The following is an 18,328-nucleotide window of genomic DNA, read 5'->3' on the forward strand; positions in this document are numbered from 1 at the left end:
TAGAGACATACCCCAAGCAACTTACAGCTGTAATCGCAGCAAAAGGTGGCGCTACAAAGTATTAACTTAAGGGGGCTGAATAATTTTGCACGCCCAATTTTTCAGTTTTTGATTTGTTAAAAAAGTTTGAAATATCCAATAAATGTCGTTCCACTTCATGATTGTGTCCCACTTGTTGTTGATTCTTCACAAAAAAATACAGTTTTATATCTTTATGTTTGAGGCCTGAAATGTGGCAAAAGGTCGCAAACTTCAAGGGGGCCGAATACTTTCGCAAGGCACTGTATGTCCTGACAGACATGCATGTATACACATCTTTACATTCTGGGTTAGCTGGTGTCATGTTTGACATTTTCAGACCTCAAAAGTGGTCACGTGCCACTATATCTGCTGTTGAGGTCACACTAAACCCTTCAAATGGATTTTCCCAGGTTAATTCTGAAATCCATCTATATAACACAAGACATTTCGATAACCTTCACCCTCCCCACTGCCACGCCTCGCAGTCAATTCTCTATCAGATACAGAGGTAGCATACTATGGAATTCTTATCTTCACATTGTCAGCCTGATGGACCAAACTCTCCAATCCCCTCCATGTCGTCTAACTCTCACACATACACACATAATGAAACGTAGTTTCTCGTTTTTGAGTATATCATGTACAATTATAATTAATATGCTTTGTTTAACTGATTAAACAAACTTTTTTGTGTACTTATGTTTGTTTTGTGGTTTTCATATACAGTGCATTTGGAAAGTATCCAGACCCCTTGACTCTTTCCACATTTTGTTACACTACAGCCTTATTCTAAAATGTATTCTAAAATAGTTTTTTTCCTCTTCAATCTACACACAAACCCCATAACGACAAAGCAAATACTCTTTCTTAGACATGTTTTCAAATTAAGTAAAAATAAAAAACTGAAATATCACATTTACATAAGTATTCAGACCCTTTAGTCAGTACTGTTTTGAAGCACCGTTGGCAGCAATTACAGGTTTCTTGGGTATGATGCTACACCTGTATTCACCCCAGTCTGAGGTTCAGACCACCCTGGAGCAGGTTTTCATCAAGGATCTCTCTGTACTTTGCTAAGTTCACCTTTTCCTCGATCCTGACTAGTCTCCCAGTCTCTGTAATGAAAAATATGCACACAGCATGATGCTGCCACCACAATGCTTCACCGTAGGGATGGTGCCCGGTTTCCTTCAGTCGTGATTCTTGGCATTCAGGCTAAAGAGTTCAATCTTTGTTTCATCAGACCAGCGAATCTTGTTTCTCATGGTCCGAGAGTCCTTTAGGTGCCTTTGGCAAACTCCAAGCGGGCTGTCATGTGCCTTTTACTGAGGAGTGGCTTCCGTCTGGCCACTCTACCATAAAGACCTGATTGGTGGAGTGTTGCAGAGATTGTTGTCCTTCTGGAAGGTTCTCCCATCTCCACAGAGGAACTCTGGAGCTCTGTCAGAGTAACCATCGGGTTCTCGGTCACCTCCTTGACCAAGGCCCTTCTCCCCTGATTGCTCAGTTTGGCCGGGTGGCCAACCCTGGGAAGAATCTTGGTGGTTGCAAATTTCTTCCATTTAAGAATGAGTTAACCTTCCTCAGATCTGTGCCTCAACACAATCCTGTCTCGGAGCTCTACAGACAATTCCTTCGAACTCATGGCTTGGTTTTTGCTCACATGCACTGTCAACTGTGGGACATTTATATAGACAGTTGTGTGCCTTTTCAAATCATGTCCAATCAAATGAATTTACCACAGGTGGACTACAATCAAGTTGTAGAAACATCTCAAGGATGTTCCATGGAAACAGGATGCATCTGAGCTCAATTTTGAGTCTCATTGCAAAGGATCTGAATACGTACAGTATGTAAATAAGGTACTTCTGTTTTTTGTTTTTAATACATTTGCAAACATTTCTAAAAACCTGTTTTGGTTTTGGTTACACTCCATCTGCAGCGCTTCACCAACCTCACCTACACACCGATTTTACCTGTTTTTTTATCTCTGTACTGTTTTGTCCGATTGGAATTCAGGTGTATAGCTACTTGACCTACACCATGTCCCCATGTATCTACAGTCTGACATCAGCTGTGTTGTCCCATACAGAATGTCAGTACTCTAACTGTACCAAACTGTACTGTGTTAACAATGCACAGCCATCACGTCATGCTGTGCCATTCCATTCCATGCCATGATTCATCCCTCCGCATCAGCGTAGGCAGCCTGGCAAAATGCAGCCTCGAGCTGTGTGTGTGTAGGGGGTTTGTGTGAGGATGTAGAGGCGGTTGTCACCCATTAGATTGATAGAGGGAGCAGGGGGTGGACAATGAGCTCTCTCTCTCTTTCTCTCGCCTCTTCTCTTTCTGTCTCTCTTTCCTCTCTCTTCTTCCCCCTCTCTCTCTAATTATCCTTCTCTCCCTCTCCTCTCTCCTTCTCTTTCTCCCGAACCTGTGGGAGCCTGGCTCTGCATCGCCTTCCCTCCCTCCCTCCTTCCATCTCAGTCATCCCCCCTGTCGTACTGAGCGGGGACCCGCAGCTCCAGCGGAAAAGTTCATCATACCCCCCCAAGGAGGGGGAATTACTCTCAGCACCAAGTTTCAATGACAACTTTCCCACAAAATACATTCATCTCCTCATTATTAGCACTGCAGTCCCTCCTTCTCAAGGCTAGCTCAAAGTCTGCAGCAGTCTCCAAGAGCAAAGAGAAAACAATGAGATTTTGGTCTGTTTTTTTATGTCTTTCTTCATCCAATCACCACCCGCACCACTCCTTCCTACGCCTGCCACCTTTAGCTGTCCATCAAACTTGGGCAAACACACACACGCACACACACACACACGCACACACACACACACGCACACACACACACACACACACACACACACACACACACACACGAGTGCACCCCCACTCCCTGGCACACACAGTAGTGAGTCAGAGGCTTTACCCAGGAAGGATCACAGTGAAACACGCCCTCCCCATGATTTCCGCTGCTCAGTCGTTACGGAGCAACATCAAGGCCACCGAGCATAGCCCACATGCACAGAAGGCATAAATACTGGAGTGAACGATTGCTACTTGGAGAAGATCAGTGACGTGCAGTCAGGGTAGGCAGGGAAGGCAGTGGTTACCCAGTGATAATCTAATAAAGAAAAGCTGTAAATTCACCCGCGTTGCAAAGAGCAGCTACTAGCTAGCTAGTGTAGCTAGCGAGTTAGCTAGCTGACTGAGCCATTCATTGGTTTGTCGCCTAGCTATTTAGTTGTAACGAACTATAACTATATGGATCCTTGAAGTTGTGTTACATTTCTGATGTCTGTGATCTGAAAGCCACACATCTGATTAGCTATACAGCTAGGTAACTAGCTACTTCACTTTACACTAGTGGCACAGAATAGCCATGATCATTGGAAGAATTGTAAATCCATGGTGAAAGGCTATGGAGTTTGTGTTGCAAATTTTCCCAATTAAATGTGTCCATATATTGGTCTTTTAGTGCTTTTCAGTTGTAACTCTGGATGCTACATCAGACTATGGGTGACCTGAGTTGATCTGTGTGACATTTTGGTTGGATGAAATTGAAATATGATGCCATCGTAGGCGACCGCTTGTGTATCTTGGTATTCACATTTGGTTAAAATTGTTTGTACATTTTTGTTAATAGCCTATGTCACTCTGGTTGTTGGAGCTATCTGTTGTATGGTGAACTTGGGATTCATCAAGCTTTATTTTTGAGTAAATTTGGCCCATGATTACCCTGCCACTGACCTCACCGCACGTCACTGAAAGAAGAGATAAGACAGAAGGATGAGATAGAGCGGAACAGAATCACGCAGAAAAGAAAAGTGTGTGATGTAGAAGTGAAGTAGAGCTGTGCAGTCTTCAGGGTCGCTACATAGACACACATACACCACTAAAAGCCTTTTCTACATGCCCATGTTGTATTCATCCCAGATCAACTACAGATGTAGGATCTTAATTTGATCACCATTTTGTTGCTGAGAAATGCAAACATGTTGTGTATTTGAGTTTTAAAAAGGCTTCTAAAGTTTATAATTTCAACTTTGACATTTCAGACATTGATTTACCCTTATGAAAAATGTATCAACCCCTACAAAAAGGTCCATTAATTATAATCCACAAAATAATTCCTGTTGCTGCAGGATTATACTACTGCTGTAGCAAAGTGGCTCAAATTAAGATCCTACATCTGTAGTACAATGCTAACCAGGTCAACTATACTGAACAAAAATATAAACGCAACATGTAAAGTGTTGGTCCCATGTTTTATGAGCTGAAATAAAAGATCCCAGAAATGTTCCAAAAACACAAAAGCTTATTTCTCTCAAATCCCTGTTAATGAGCATTTCTTCTTTTCCAAGATAATCCATCCACCTGACAGGTGTGGCATGTCAAAAAGCTGATTAAATAGCATGGTCATTACACAGATGCACCTTGTGCTGGGGACAATAAAAATACTATAAAATGTGCAATTTGTTACACAACACAATGCCACAGATGTCCCAAGTTTTGAGGGAGCGTACAATTGCCATGCTGATTGCAGGAATGTCCACCAGAGCTGTTGCCAGAGAATTGAATGTTCATTTCTCTACCATAAGCTGCCTCCAACGTTTTAGAGAATTTGGCAGCAAGTCCAACCGGTCTCACAACCGCAGACCACATGTCACCATGCCAGCCCAGTACCTCCACACCCGGCTTCTTCACTTACAGGATTGTCTGTAATAAATCCCTTATGTGGGGAAAAACTAATTCTGATTGGCTGGGCCTTGCTTCCCAGTGGGTGGGCCAGTCTCGCAAGTTGGTGGGCCTAAGCCCTCCCAGTCTCACTGATGGCTGCGCCCCTGCCCAGTCATGTGAAATCCATTGCAAACTCCGAGGGATATTGTTGCCGAGCGATGAAAAATGAGACAGTGTTGATTAGTCAATCAATAACAATATGTGTGATTGAACTGACTTTCAGTGCTATGGCATTCACTGCTATGACATTCAGATTAATGAATACAGCACATGTCTTACTCTCCTCTCAGCCTGGACCAGCAGCTGAGAAAAAGATGAGTGTGAAAGCAGTGGGTTGGATCAGGAGGAATATTTGATGAACGTAAGCAATATTGCTCTCTCTCACTCTCTGTGTGTGTGTGTCTATGTCAGCGTCTGTGTAGGTTTGATAGAGAAACACAGCTGCGTTTACACAGGCAGCCCGATTCAGATTTTTTAGGTCTGATCTTTTGCCAATAAATTGGGCAAAAGATCAGAATTGGGCTGCCTGTGTAAACACAGCCAAGTTGTGTGTGTCTCAGAGTGTGTGCACACATGTTCCTCTCTCTCAAGGCATTAGTCCATTACTCTAATGAAAAGCATGGGGTGTCCTTGGCAGAGGACAGAGGCCCCCCCTCTTCTCACCCCACCACCATCCCTGTGACGCTCTGCTCATCTCCTCACAGACTGGAGGAAGGGGGAGGAGAGTGGGTGAAGAGATGATGGAAACACGGCCAAACTAGAGGAAGGGTTGTAAGAAGGTGACTGGGAAAAGAGGAGGACTGTCTCTCCATTCTCGTTGGAGTTAAAAGAATGGAGCTCAGGGAGAGAGTTAAGCTGAATGTCACTTGTACTCAGCGGACTGTTGACACTATGAAGACGGGCACGCGCGTGCACACACGAGCACAGAGACGCACACAGTAGTGATGCGCGGGTCAGCTGTTTGTTCATCCTCAACCGCCCGACTATATGTGATGACGTGAAAATCTGAGGCCTGCAATTGACCCTAACCCACAAATGTGCTGTAGGCTATTTGTTAGTCAACTTGCCTGTAATTAGATACATGCAGCTTACCTTCTGTCATTACTTGTTGCCCTAGAATACTAAATAAACCCTTGCTTAGCAGAAAATATGTCATTCATCATTATGAATGCTTTAATCTTGTTGACATTGGTAAAGTTCTTGCTTTCATCTCTGCTTCTCTCGCACCGCAAAGACGTCAAGGGACCAGGGAGAAAATGCAATAATTAATTTAAAAAAACAGGAAATATTTTCAGTGCACAATTTCCAAATTACATTAATTTGTCCAGTTAAGGGAATTAAAAGCTATGAAAATGACCCAATATGTTTCAGATAAGATTTCAGTTTGGCTTGGATGCATGTTTTATGTGGTTGAAATACTATGAGCTTTAATGGTGCTGATAAGGATAGCACCTTTGCAGACAGTCCCTATCCACGCATTCATTCTCTCAAGTTGCTGAAATAAATCAATCATATATCTCCCCTCCTGTTCTAGAGTCAAAATGTACATTTGGTGTATCATTTTACTTCACAAACTGCTTAATTCTGCATGAGTTAATATTATATTAGGGTATATGAGAGGTCAGACCAACAGTCAGTGTCCAGATTTCAGTTACTTTTCCATTTGACCCATTTGTCCAGTACAGTTCCCTTTACCTGCCATATCTGAAGTTTGTTGACTTTGTATTGTACCTCACAATCATCAAAAACATATTTCCAAACATGAGGCTACTGTTCTGAAGCCCTCCCTTTTTATTTTCTACTCTCCGTTTTGCAGCTTTTCTCTTCCTGAATTAACCTCAGTGGATCAACGTGAACTTTTTCTTCCCAAATTCCTAAAAGCAGTCGGCAATTGGAGTGTATTTGGCCTGCGTACAGTTAAGCCCTAAAGCTTAGGTTTACGCACGAACGTCAGATCAAAACATATGAAAGAAAAACCTCAATGTATCCTATAGATCTAACACATAAGATGTATACATGCATTGTTTTCTCTTTATTCAATCCGCCACGCATCCACCCGCCCTTCAAATAATATATAATATTTTATGACCCTAAACCCGCCCACCCCACGGATATAACCGCAGGCACTGCGGGCTATGAGTCAACCCGTGCATCACTAACAAACAGTCACACACACACAGAAGTCCTCAGCAGACAATGAGTGGAAGGCACGTAATAACAGACGTCACTTGCCTCTGCTAACGACAGAGATGTACAGCTGCCACCTGAGAGAGAGAGAGACTGTGATGGAAGGACCTAAGGGAGCACAGAACAAGCAACACTCAAGAGAGGGAAAAGAAACTGAAGAACTGGAGGTACAGAAAAATACATAACAGAGAAAGTCAGGGGTAAGAAAGAGATCGAAAGATAGACAGACACGCAGAGAGAGAGAGACACACAGAAAAGAGGAAGAAAGAGAGAGAGAGGGCGAAATATGAAACGCGATAGAGAAAGGAAAGAGATAGCAGGGGAGATGAATGGATGCAGGCTAAACAAATAGGCGGCACCTTCTATTTAGAGTGACAGAACGGTGAGCTGTGCATGACAGCCAATTATTACCCACAGACTCAGGCTTGTTAAACACAGGCTCGTTAAGGAGCAATGATTGCGCATGTTCCAGTTCGGCACACTCCACACATTTTGTACAGGCCAACATAACACCCTTGTTGTTAATTGAAGTTCATTACTCACCAAATCAAGCTTTATTTATACTGAACTAAAAACAACATGCAATACTTTTCAAAGATTTTGTGAGTTACAGTTCACATAAGGAAATCAGTCAATTGAAATGAATTCATTAGGCCCTAATCTATGGATTTCACATGACTGGGCAGGGGCGCGGCCATGGGTGGGCCTGGGAGGGAATAGGCCCTCCCACTTGGGAGCCAGGCACCACCAATCAGAATGAGTTTTTCCCCGCAAAAGAGCTTTGTGACAGACAGAAATACTCCTCAACAATCCTGCAGGTGAAGAAGCCGGATGTGAAGGTCCTGGGCTGGTGTGGTTACATGTGGCCTGCAGGTGTGAGGTCAGTTGGACGTACTGCCAAATTCTCTAAAACGACCTTGGAGGTGGCTTATGGTGGATAAATGCACATTCAGTTCTCTGGGAACAGCTCTGGTAGATATTCCTGCAGTCAGCATGCCAATTGCATACTCCCTCAACTTGAAACATCTGTAGCATTGTGTTGTGTGACAAAACTGCACATTTTAGAGTGGCCTTTAATTGTCCCCAGCACAAGGTGAACCTGTGTAGTGATCATGCTGTTATATTAGCTTATTGATATGCCACACCTGTCAGGAGGATGGATTATCTAGACAAAGATTAAAATGCTCACGAACAAGGATGTAAACTAATTTGTGCACAAAATTTGAGAGAAATTGTCACGCCCTGATCTGTTTCACCTGTTCCTGTGATTGTCTCTACCCCCTCCAGGCGTCGCTTATTTTCCCCACTGTATTTATCCCTGTGTTTCCTGTCTCTCTGTGCCACTTCGTCTTGTATGTTTAGTCAAGTCAACCAGCGTGGTTTTCCCCGTACTCCTTTTCTATTCTCTTTTGCTCTCCTGGTTCTGACCCCTGCCTGATCATCCTTTCTGCCCTGACCTTGAATCTGCTTGCCCTTTGGTACCTTTTGGACTCTGATCTGGTTTTGACCTTTTTGCCTGTCCACGACCATTCTCTTGCCTACCCCTCAACCATCTGCCTCTTTTGTCTGCATCTGGGTCTCGCCTTGTGCCTTGATAAAAATAAGCTTTTTGTACAAATGGAACATTTCTGGGATCTTTTATTTCAGCTCATGAAACATGGGACCAACACTTTACATGTTGCGTTTATATTTTTGTTCTATATATATATATATATATATATATATATAGCACATTTCAGACGTGAATGGAACAAAGCACTTCACAGTAGAAAACTAAGTCAAATAACTAAAAGATTTACTACACAACAAACATAAGAGGATTAAAAAGCACCTTAAGGAAAAGCCTCTCCATGCCACTTAGTCCTAGGCTTTGGGATAGTTAGAAGGCCCGTTCCAGAGGACCTACTGGGTACATAACTTAAAAGCATGTCTAATATGTGTTGGGGTGCATAATCATAGATTGATTTGAAAATCAATAGAAGAATCTTCAAATAAATTCTAAAACTCACAGGGAGTCTTGGTCAGTATCCAGTAAGGACAATCTACTGCCAATGTTTGTCTATGGAGATTGCATGGCTGTGTGCTCAATTTTATACACCTGTCAGCAACGGGTATGGCTGAAATAGCCAAATCCATACATTTGAGGGGTCCACATACTTTTGTATTTGTAGTGTAAGCTATATTCTTCAAGAACCATGGCTATATCATTAACTTAAATGTCCAAAAAAGTAAGTAACAATTGCAGATTGTCCCTTTTAATAGTAAAAGTATAAAGTAGGTCCTGAATAAGTAATTTGGGGGTAACTGAAACCAAATAATCACATGTGAACACAGTCATATAGATTCAAGACCATGGGCAGTGACCATACTGCACTGCAGGAAAGAACCCTTCCAAACCGATCCAGATATTGTTTTTTCCCCACTTACCCTCAACCAATGTCAGCAAAACAACAAAACTGCCCGTGTCAGTTGTTAGGAGCATCAAAGACTGACTCAGCTAGGAGGCACAAAGACAGAGAGGCCCAGTTTAGACTCTCCTCCGCTCGAACAAAAGACTGCAACAAATGGAGTTCAAAGACAAGTCTCAGCTTCCTCTCAATCTCTGTTCTCTCCAGATACCAACAATGCATCTTAGCAGCTAGCACAACACTGTTTCCTCAGCTGGCCTTTTTTGGAAGATATTTATAGGAAATATATTGGCCGTGTGAGCTCTGTTCCGGCCACAAATGATTTTCGATTTTCGGTGCCTCTGAGTCAATTTACCGCCCAGTATATTAGTTGAGCCTCATTTGAAGAGCGAGAGTTTCTTGTTCATTGAAACGTGCCGCTGTGTTGTCTAACTATCTATTTGTTTGTACTTCCTCGTGGTTTATTTCATATGCAGGGCTGTGATGCTTTGGTTGCAGCAGGATTAGGACTGTTAACAATAGCTGTCATGGCGCTGCTAACGTTGAAGACGTCAGTAGAAGGAAAGAGGGTTTTCCAGCCAAACAAGGCAGCCGGGGCATTCTCGGAGCATTAGTGGTTATTTTTAGTGCCACCTGGGGGAATTAAGGCAGTCCAGCACATCACCAAGTGACAGGCAAGTGGGTAACCTGGTTTTTCGAGACACAAAAAGAACCCTGTAAATCCCCAGGGTGAATAGGGGCCTAAAGCAAACTCCCTCACACAACACACTCTCTCTCTCACTATCTTTTTCTCTCCCACACACTCTTTCCTTCTCTCTCTTACAGCACACACACACAGCCTGCTCTCTATCAAATCCTCTCTCTCTCATAGTTTCTCTCTGTCAAATTCTCTCCCTCTCTCTCTCTCTCTCTCATATTACATTACGCCTCCATGGTCGGGCTTAGTGCCTTGAGTGGGCAGAGAGAGAGAGGTCCCATTTCAATTCAGATGCATCACTCTTTCCCAGTCCGTCACCAAATGAACCAGGTGTTCTCTACACTAAAGGAACAGAACAGAGACCATGTACCTTCCCATCCCAACGCTCACACAACGCCTCAGCAACATCAAGGCAACGATATGTCACATTGACACAAACCCACACTAACACTGTCTGACTAACTAGCAACAGCCAAATAGAGTGGAGCCGATAGGGAAGTAGTCTGTGTGCAGAGTTATCTGGACAAGCAGTAGAGTTGCTTCTTATTGAGAGGAACAAACAAATAGGGATGGAAAGGTGAGGCCCCTTCCTTCCAGAATGAATAAGTCACAGCAGAGATTCATCTGAAGCAAGCGCTCTGATGGAGGAGCTCAGACACAGGGCAGATGCCAGTGCCAAGCCCTACCTTTTGTCTGGCTGTCAAAATATTGTCAAGCGGGGTCACCGCCTCTGTCTTCACACAGACTATGATATGTTACGTAACAGAGACAAGACGAAAGAGAGAGGAAAGGAGGGAGGGGGAGAAAAGAGAGGTGAAAAACAGAAGCTGGGATATAGAGAGAGGGGAGGAATAAAAGGGGGAGAAGGAATGGGGGTATAGAGAGAGAGAGGGACAGACAGAAAAGAAAGAGAGAAGGGGAATGGACATAGAGGGAGAGAGAAAGAAAGAGAGAATGGAGGAACATTAGAGGCAGGTATGTGTTGCAGTATACAGTTTCTGGCTCTTGTAGCCTAGTGGTTAGAGCGTTGGACTAGTAACCGGAAGCTTGCAAGTTCAAACCCCCGAGCTGACAAGGTACAAATCTGTCGTTCTGCCCCTGAACAGGCAGTTAACCCACTGTTCCTAGGCCGTCATTGAAAATAAGAATTTGTTCTTAACTGACTTGCCTGGTTAAATAAAGGTTAAATAAATAAAACCTGCCAGAGGTCAGAGAACAAAACTAGAGGTCCGAGAACAAAACTGTACTTAACATCATTAACATCCATAAAACATCCTTAAAGTGGTCACTGCTTTAAATTTGACCTCTCATTTGGAAACATTGTAGCACCAAGTCTCGAGGCATAGAAGGTGATAATGATGATGATCCTAAATGGGCAAAATGCTCTTAGAGAAGCAAATTGGCTGGACATGACAGATATTTGTTGTGCTCATTTCAAGTGAAGCACTGGGAAAGCTGACGTCTACACTGACTATACCAAACATTAGGAACACCTTCCCAATATTGAGTTGCAACCGTCCTGTTTTGCCCTCAGAACAGCCTCAATTTGTCGGGACATGGACTCTACAAGGTGTTGAAAGTGTTCCACAGGAATGCTGGGCCATGTTGACTCTAATGCTTCCAATAGTTGTGTCAAGTTGGCTGGATGTCCTTTGGGTGGTGGACCATTATTGATACACACAAAACCGTTGAGCGTGAAAAACCCGGCAGCACTGCAGTTCTTGACACAAACTGGTGCACCTACTACCATACCCCGTTCAAAGGCACTTACATGTCTTGTCTTGCCCATTCTCCCTCTGAATGGCACACATACACAATCCACGTCTCAATTGTCTCAAGGCTTAAAAATCCTTCGTTAAACTGTCTCCTCCCCTCCATCGACAGTGATTGATGTGGATTGAACAAGTGACCTCAATAAGGGATCATAGCTTTCACCTGGATTCACCTGCTCAGTCCATGTCATGTAAAGAGCAGGTGTTCCTAATGTTTTTTCCACTCAGTGTATGTGTTGCAGTGAAAAGCACAGTAGCGCAAACTGTATGTGCTAGCTGGTTGCACATTATTGTGTTTTTGGGAAACAACAGTCGGCTCTACGGGTGGCTGCTATTTGTTGTGCTCATATTAAGTCAAGCACCCGGCAACACTTGTGTCGGCTAGTCATCAAACAAACAGTAGTATCCGTCATACTTCAAAAAGCACCATGCATTTCAATTTCCCCTCAGTAGCCACGCCTAAGGATCTATTATGGTTAATTGGATTCTGGTGCTTGTCTGTTTGAGTGGATGACTTTGATGTTTGGAATTAATGATTGACAGTCAGTAAGAGAAGCAGTTGGTAGTTGATAAAGCTCTGGGGAGGAGCTAGCAATGGCACTAGCAATGACGCTGGGCTAACATGGTGATTGTTTCCCCAATATTCATCAGACTGAACTTGAGAGAGAATGCCGCTCCTTCCCTCACAACTCAACCGTAGTGATGTGCCATTTTATGGTCAAAACCTGTTTGAACATTAACGCAACCTACAAATTAACGCTGCACTTTTCTGACTTAGACAATAGCCGGAAAACTCCCCCGACCTGGACTAGATCAACGGAAGAGACATTTATGCTGGGTCACCTCGGGTTCAAGTCTGAAACACAAAGGGAGAGAGAAGAAATGGGCCGTAGAAAGAATCCAAGCTACTTAATAGATTTGCCAGGTGTGTTGTTATACAGTAGGCTACTTTTGAAGGAAGGAGAAGAGATCAGTGCACAACTTCAGGCTCTCTCTCTGTCTCTCTCCGTCTCTCTCCCTCTCTCCGTCTCTCTCCCTCTCTCCGTCTCTCCTTCAATCACCCCTCGCCACCCTTAAAAGCAGGCCATGAATATTCCATCATGTAGCAGGGTTCCTGCTCTCTCTCCTCCCTCATCATCAGCTAAATGTGTCAGAGTGTGAGTGGCTTACATAAATGTCCAGCAGCATCCGTGTCGAATGGGCTAGGCAGAAATGAGTGACACATCGTTGGAAAGACACTGGGTGAGACATGGAATTTGCTTTATATACATGAGTAGGCTATGCCATGAGTCACGTTAAGGCTGTTTCTTGGTTGGTAATGAGGGGTACTTCAGTCATGCTTATGAAGTTACTACACATGCATAATAGCTAAGCAGAGAGCCCAGAGGTGGAAGGAATGCAGGTCTCAGGTGTTGAGAACATGGACGGAGATGGATGACCTCAATATGCCAGTGTGCTAGGCTAGGCAGTCTTGCAGGTACTGGCTGTGTTAAAGACACATCACTCAGGTATACTCTCTGGTGGTTGGCTTTGCAGAGGTAGATCTCGCTGCAGTATGGGTGTAGGTGAGAGGGGCAAGAAGGGCAAGAGGTGACGCCTCTGATTCAACTAATCAAAGTTTTGATTGAAAAGCTGGAACAAAAGAGCCTGCATCTACACCAAGCCTATGTGGGTAAGACTGCCCACTCCTAGTACTGGGTGTTCCAATTCTAAAGAAGTCTTGATTGAAAAGTAGTTGTTGGTAAAAAAAAAAAGTAGATTGGTAGAATGAGGTGTGATTCTGCCTGACTTGAACAAAAACCTGCATCACACCAGCCCTCACAGATTGCCCAAAAAGTTTGAATTCTAAAGGAAAGAGTTGACTCCGATGATAGGGAAGAGAAACTGCAATTTCCAGACCAATTCGATTCCACTTGGTTAAACCAGCTAATTCAACGCATTACTCTCCCTCGGCGGGTTACCTCTCAGAGAGAAACCCTCTTCTATTCAGCATTCCAACAGTATGGTGCCAAACCACTCAATCCCCATTCGTCACCAGTAGAGAGTAAGGAGATGGTGAGTTCCCTAGGCTAAACCCACTTAGTGAAGGTCGGACAGCACAATGCAGCGCCAACAGTCTTAATTAATCGACTGAAGCAAAATCGGCTGCTTGATAGGTTGGGCCTCTGATTATGGGTGACCCATAAAACGCCAGACAAGACAGAAACTGGAGAGATTTGTGTCCTATGGGACCTCGGATAGGGCAAAATTGGTCTGGACCAGCAAATGGCCTTATCCCTTTCACACATGATGATGTAACTGGTAAATACGTGTCCCCACGGTTGTTAGTGGCGTGGAGATACTGTACTCCCTTCTCCCCATGGTTCCCTATGTACTCCTGGTTGGTCTTCTGCTGTGCAGCATGTCTGTGCTTTGTTTTCCTTAAAGGAAGCAATAAAGCCTCAAAATGGACATACTAACAACCTACTAACAAGTACCTCAGCTCCACAGTTCTGCACTAATTACAGCGCAAACACAACACTTAACATAAGACGTCAGAAACAAGCTGAGATGCTCCCACAATCCAATTTAGGGTTGAGAAAAGAAAAACAACATGGTTAACTGAGAGACACATCAACAGCCCCGTTAGAGGCTACAGTAGTTATGTGGCTGGTGATTAGTATGAGGCTGGTGATAAGCAACTGCACACAGATGGATAGGCCCCAGCGGGCCCAGCAGTACAGCAGTACTGCAAATGGAGAACGAAGTAATCAAGTCAGGCTTAGGCCCTGGCGTGAACACTGAACAGAGCATAAGCGACAACACAAGGGTCTGCAGGGGGAACAGGTTAGAGTGGTGGTAGTTGTATACATGACGACCAATACACAAGGACCTGGGTTGTCAAAGAACCCAAACCCCAATATAAGCACAACCTACAGTCGAGATGAACTCAACAATCCCTCCTTCTCACTCTTCTGAAAAGTCCTATTTAAACCCTTACATTTCCGCAAAGTGATGCGGATGAATTTCAGCACCATGGAGCTGTTCACTCTTCATTACCACAGCAGAGCCACTGCAGCCAACTGTCCAGTCCACTCCACTGGACAATAATAATTTATCCTCTCAAGGCAACCTCGTATCATGCTAGCCATTTTATACAGGCTTCCTCAATGACTAAATTTACACTGCAGTCATTTAGCAGACACTCTCATCCAGAGCGACTTACATGAGCAATTAGGGTTAAGTGCATTGCTCAAGGGCACATCGGCAGATTTTTCCACCTAGTCAGCTCAGGGATTCGAACAAGTGCCCTTTCGGTTACTGGCCCAACACTCTGAACTGATACGCTACCTGCTTCCCCCGACACCAGAAAGACTCAAACATAATATCCCACAAGTAGATAAATTATATTTCCTCTTTAGGTAAATGGTAAAGTATATGCCGGTATTACATGCACAGTTGTGAGTTTAGGCCTATCCAAGATAAATAGAAAATGCATTGCCTTTCACTCACCTCAGAATAAACGTCATTGCCTATCCAATGAAACCTTGTGTCATGTCACATTCCCCTTTAGGTTTCAGTCCAGATGTTGCTACTGTGGTTTTCCATTAGACTCATTCCATCCCAAGATCACACGGTCTATTAGTTGCACGTCATCATGCTATGGTTGTCCTATAGCCAACCAAACATTTCTGACATAACTGGAGAGCAAAAGTCGATCTACACCAAAAGTCAACAGGCAGGTAGGCCCCCATGCCTAAACTCCTTCCCACATAGTGCAAATGTTCCTTGCGTTTCAATAATAACACAACACTATCTTAATTTATGTATTGGTATAGAATTGTAATTGGTCAAGGCTACTAAATCAGTGGTCTAATTAAATAAACCTGCACAGTTTTAACAATTGAATTGCAAGCTATACAATTTTGCTTATGTAATCGACATTTACCTTGAGAAAATTGTTTGATCGTCTATTGAAAATATCGTATGAGCATGCATCCCTCACCTACGTGGCGCTTGAAGTTGGGCGATTTCTGTCGCCAAGATCAGATGACAACTCCATCCATTTGAGGTGGTGCTGATGTTGTCAAAACACGCGCGCGTCTCCTTTAAGATACTGCTAATTTATTGTATGTTCACTTACAGCTGATAATGAATCAATACTTATTGTGCCGTTCTTTTCCGTGGTCATGTTTTGTGCAATCTGTACAACATGGCTGTATACACGGAGCGCGTTGCTTCTGTTACATTCTCAACCTTGTCTGCATCTGTCTCCTTGCACACACAATCAAGAGGCTGTATTGGAAACTCTACTATCACCATCACCGTACGATATGTATAATCTACGGATGATAAATCGTAATAAAAAAGGCGAGACAATACTCACACGTTCCCTTTGATCGATTTATTGATGCCATTGCTCAAGAGGGTTACAGTGCACCCCCAAAAAAGCGCTTGTTCACGGCGAGTCCCAATGTCCGTTGATAGTGGCCAGTGTTCTCCACCTCTCCTTTCTTCCACAGTAACCGCTGATATGACTGGAGATCGCACACTTCTGTGCTCGACTGATGTGGATTCTTGTCGAGGGAATAGGAACGTCATACGGGTCAAACCCGCAGCAGCAGCAGCACATCACACTGTCTCAACGTTTTAATAAATCGTTTGCCTCTGTCGGTTTGTAAGAAAACGAACTATAAAAGGCAATCTTAATCTGTCAAAAGAAAAACTGTTTCAGATTATGCAAAAATGAATTTAACTTTAGACTACTCTTACAACATCAATCATTCTACATAGCAAATTTTAGATAATAATTGTGATGCCCACAGTGTTAAATTTAACCGTTTCTAGGTGTGTGTATATGTGACCCACCAAAATAGTGTTAAATGAACACTTTTCAAAGTGTTAACAAATTTACACCCTAAGAGTATTTCCCACCATGCCTTACACAATATGCTTGCCTGACGGCTCAAAAATAATTATTCTGCTTTGTTCGCTACATAGTTCAGTCTGAGACTGCCATCATTGAAGTCGTTCGTGGTGATGTCAAAATGAGGGGTGTTGTACAAAACAAAGTCATCAGCGATTGGTTCATTTCTAACCATCAAAGCCAATGATGCATTTTACAAATGGTGATTTACCCAGTTGTGTTCTGGCTCTGGCCCAACACATCGGGTTTTGGGACCAATCAGAACAATTAGAATGTTTTTGCGTTCTAGAAATCGTTGGGGAGTTACTCAGATCCAGACTCATTGCAGAGAACAAACTAACATCCGTGGGCGTGACATAGCATTTGCCCAGAGCTAAGAGTTTGGGTAGCCAGGTAAACAATATGCTGGCTTGTGAAGGGATTTGTATTTCCTATAGGAGTCCAGCTAGAGGGAGAAAATTCAACAGTTGGAACATTTTAACACCTGTAACCTGCATTCAGAATTAATGCTATAGAAAACTACTATCTAGTAAAAGACTACCTAAACCATATAAATTGGAACAACCATCTCAGTAACAGCTGCAATAAGTCCAACAGATTGGATTTGTTTCGAAAAATGTAAATTATGACCTCCCGGGTGGCACAGTGGTCTAAGGCACTGTGCCACCAAAGACTCTGGGTTCAAGCCCAGGCTCTGTCGCGACCGGGAGGCACATGGGGCAGCGCACAATTGGCCTAGCGTCGTCCGAGTTAGGGAGGGTTTGGCTGGCAGGGATATCCTTGTCTCATCGTGCACTAGTGACTCCTGTGGCGGGCCGGGCGCAGTGCATGCTGACCAGGTTGCTATAGGTGTACAGTGTTTCCTCCGACACATTGGTGCGGCTGGCTTCCGGGTTGGATGCGCGCTATGTTAAGAAGCAGTGCGTCTTGGTTGGGATGTGTTTCGGATGACGCATGGCTCTCAACCATCGCCTCTCCCGAGTCCATATGGGAGTTGCAGCGATGAGACCAGAGAGTAACTACTAACAATTGGATACCATGAAATTGGGGAGGAAAAGGGGATAAAAAAGTGTATTATTATTATTTGTAGAGTATAAGAACAATTCAATCAATGTGCATGCAGAAACATAGATATTAAAACAAACTATTTAAAAAAAAATATTTATGCAACAAAGCATGCTGGGAAGTATGATAATGAGGCTCCATCTACATATTTTTCACTCAGAAAGTTAGCAGAAATTAACTCAACACAGTCGAGTAACAACACCATGTGGTGTCATTTTCAATCCCGCTAGTGTTACCCTCACTAGAATCAACACTCACAACACTTTTTACCTGAACACCAAGATTTTAACACCTGCAAATTTGCTGTGTACAGTATTATCCACCTTGGTCTATTCCAAGAATCCAATAGCTTGCAATTCACTTATTTCAAAAGACCATTATCTTATTTCTCCTCTGGTAGCTCATTGCTGCTGTCATCTGCAAAAGTTTATTTGGATAAATTGATCATGAAAACCAACAGCCATTAGTCATCTGAGTCACAAGAGACCAGTGCTGTCTGGGCAATAGAAAACTATCCAGTCAGGCTT

The 18,328-nt window shown here is 43.4% G+C and overlaps 1 protein-coding gene across 1 annotated transcript in view; it reads right to left on the reverse strand.

Annotated features, from left to right (window-relative positions):
• tbkbp1 (TBK1 binding protein 1) overlaps positions 1 to 16,308 on the reverse strand; it is a 72,034-nt gene extending 55,726 nt beyond the window's left edge. The window contains exon 1 of the mRNA XM_064921888.1: positions 16,197 to 16,308. The gene's annotated coding sequence lies outside the window, so the exon portion shown is untranslated. The remainder of the gene's footprint in view (positions 1 to 16,196) is intronic.
• Between the last annotated feature and the right edge of the window lie 2,020 nt (positions 16,309 to 18,328).

The sequence above is a fragment of the Oncorhynchus masou genome, chromosome 18 (assembly GCF_036934945.1).
Source record: "Oncorhynchus masou masou isolate Uvic2021 chromosome 18, UVic_Omas_1.1, whole genome shotgun sequence".
NCBI lineage: Eukaryota > Metazoa > Chordata > Actinopteri > Salmoniformes > Salmonidae > Oncorhynchus > Oncorhynchus masou.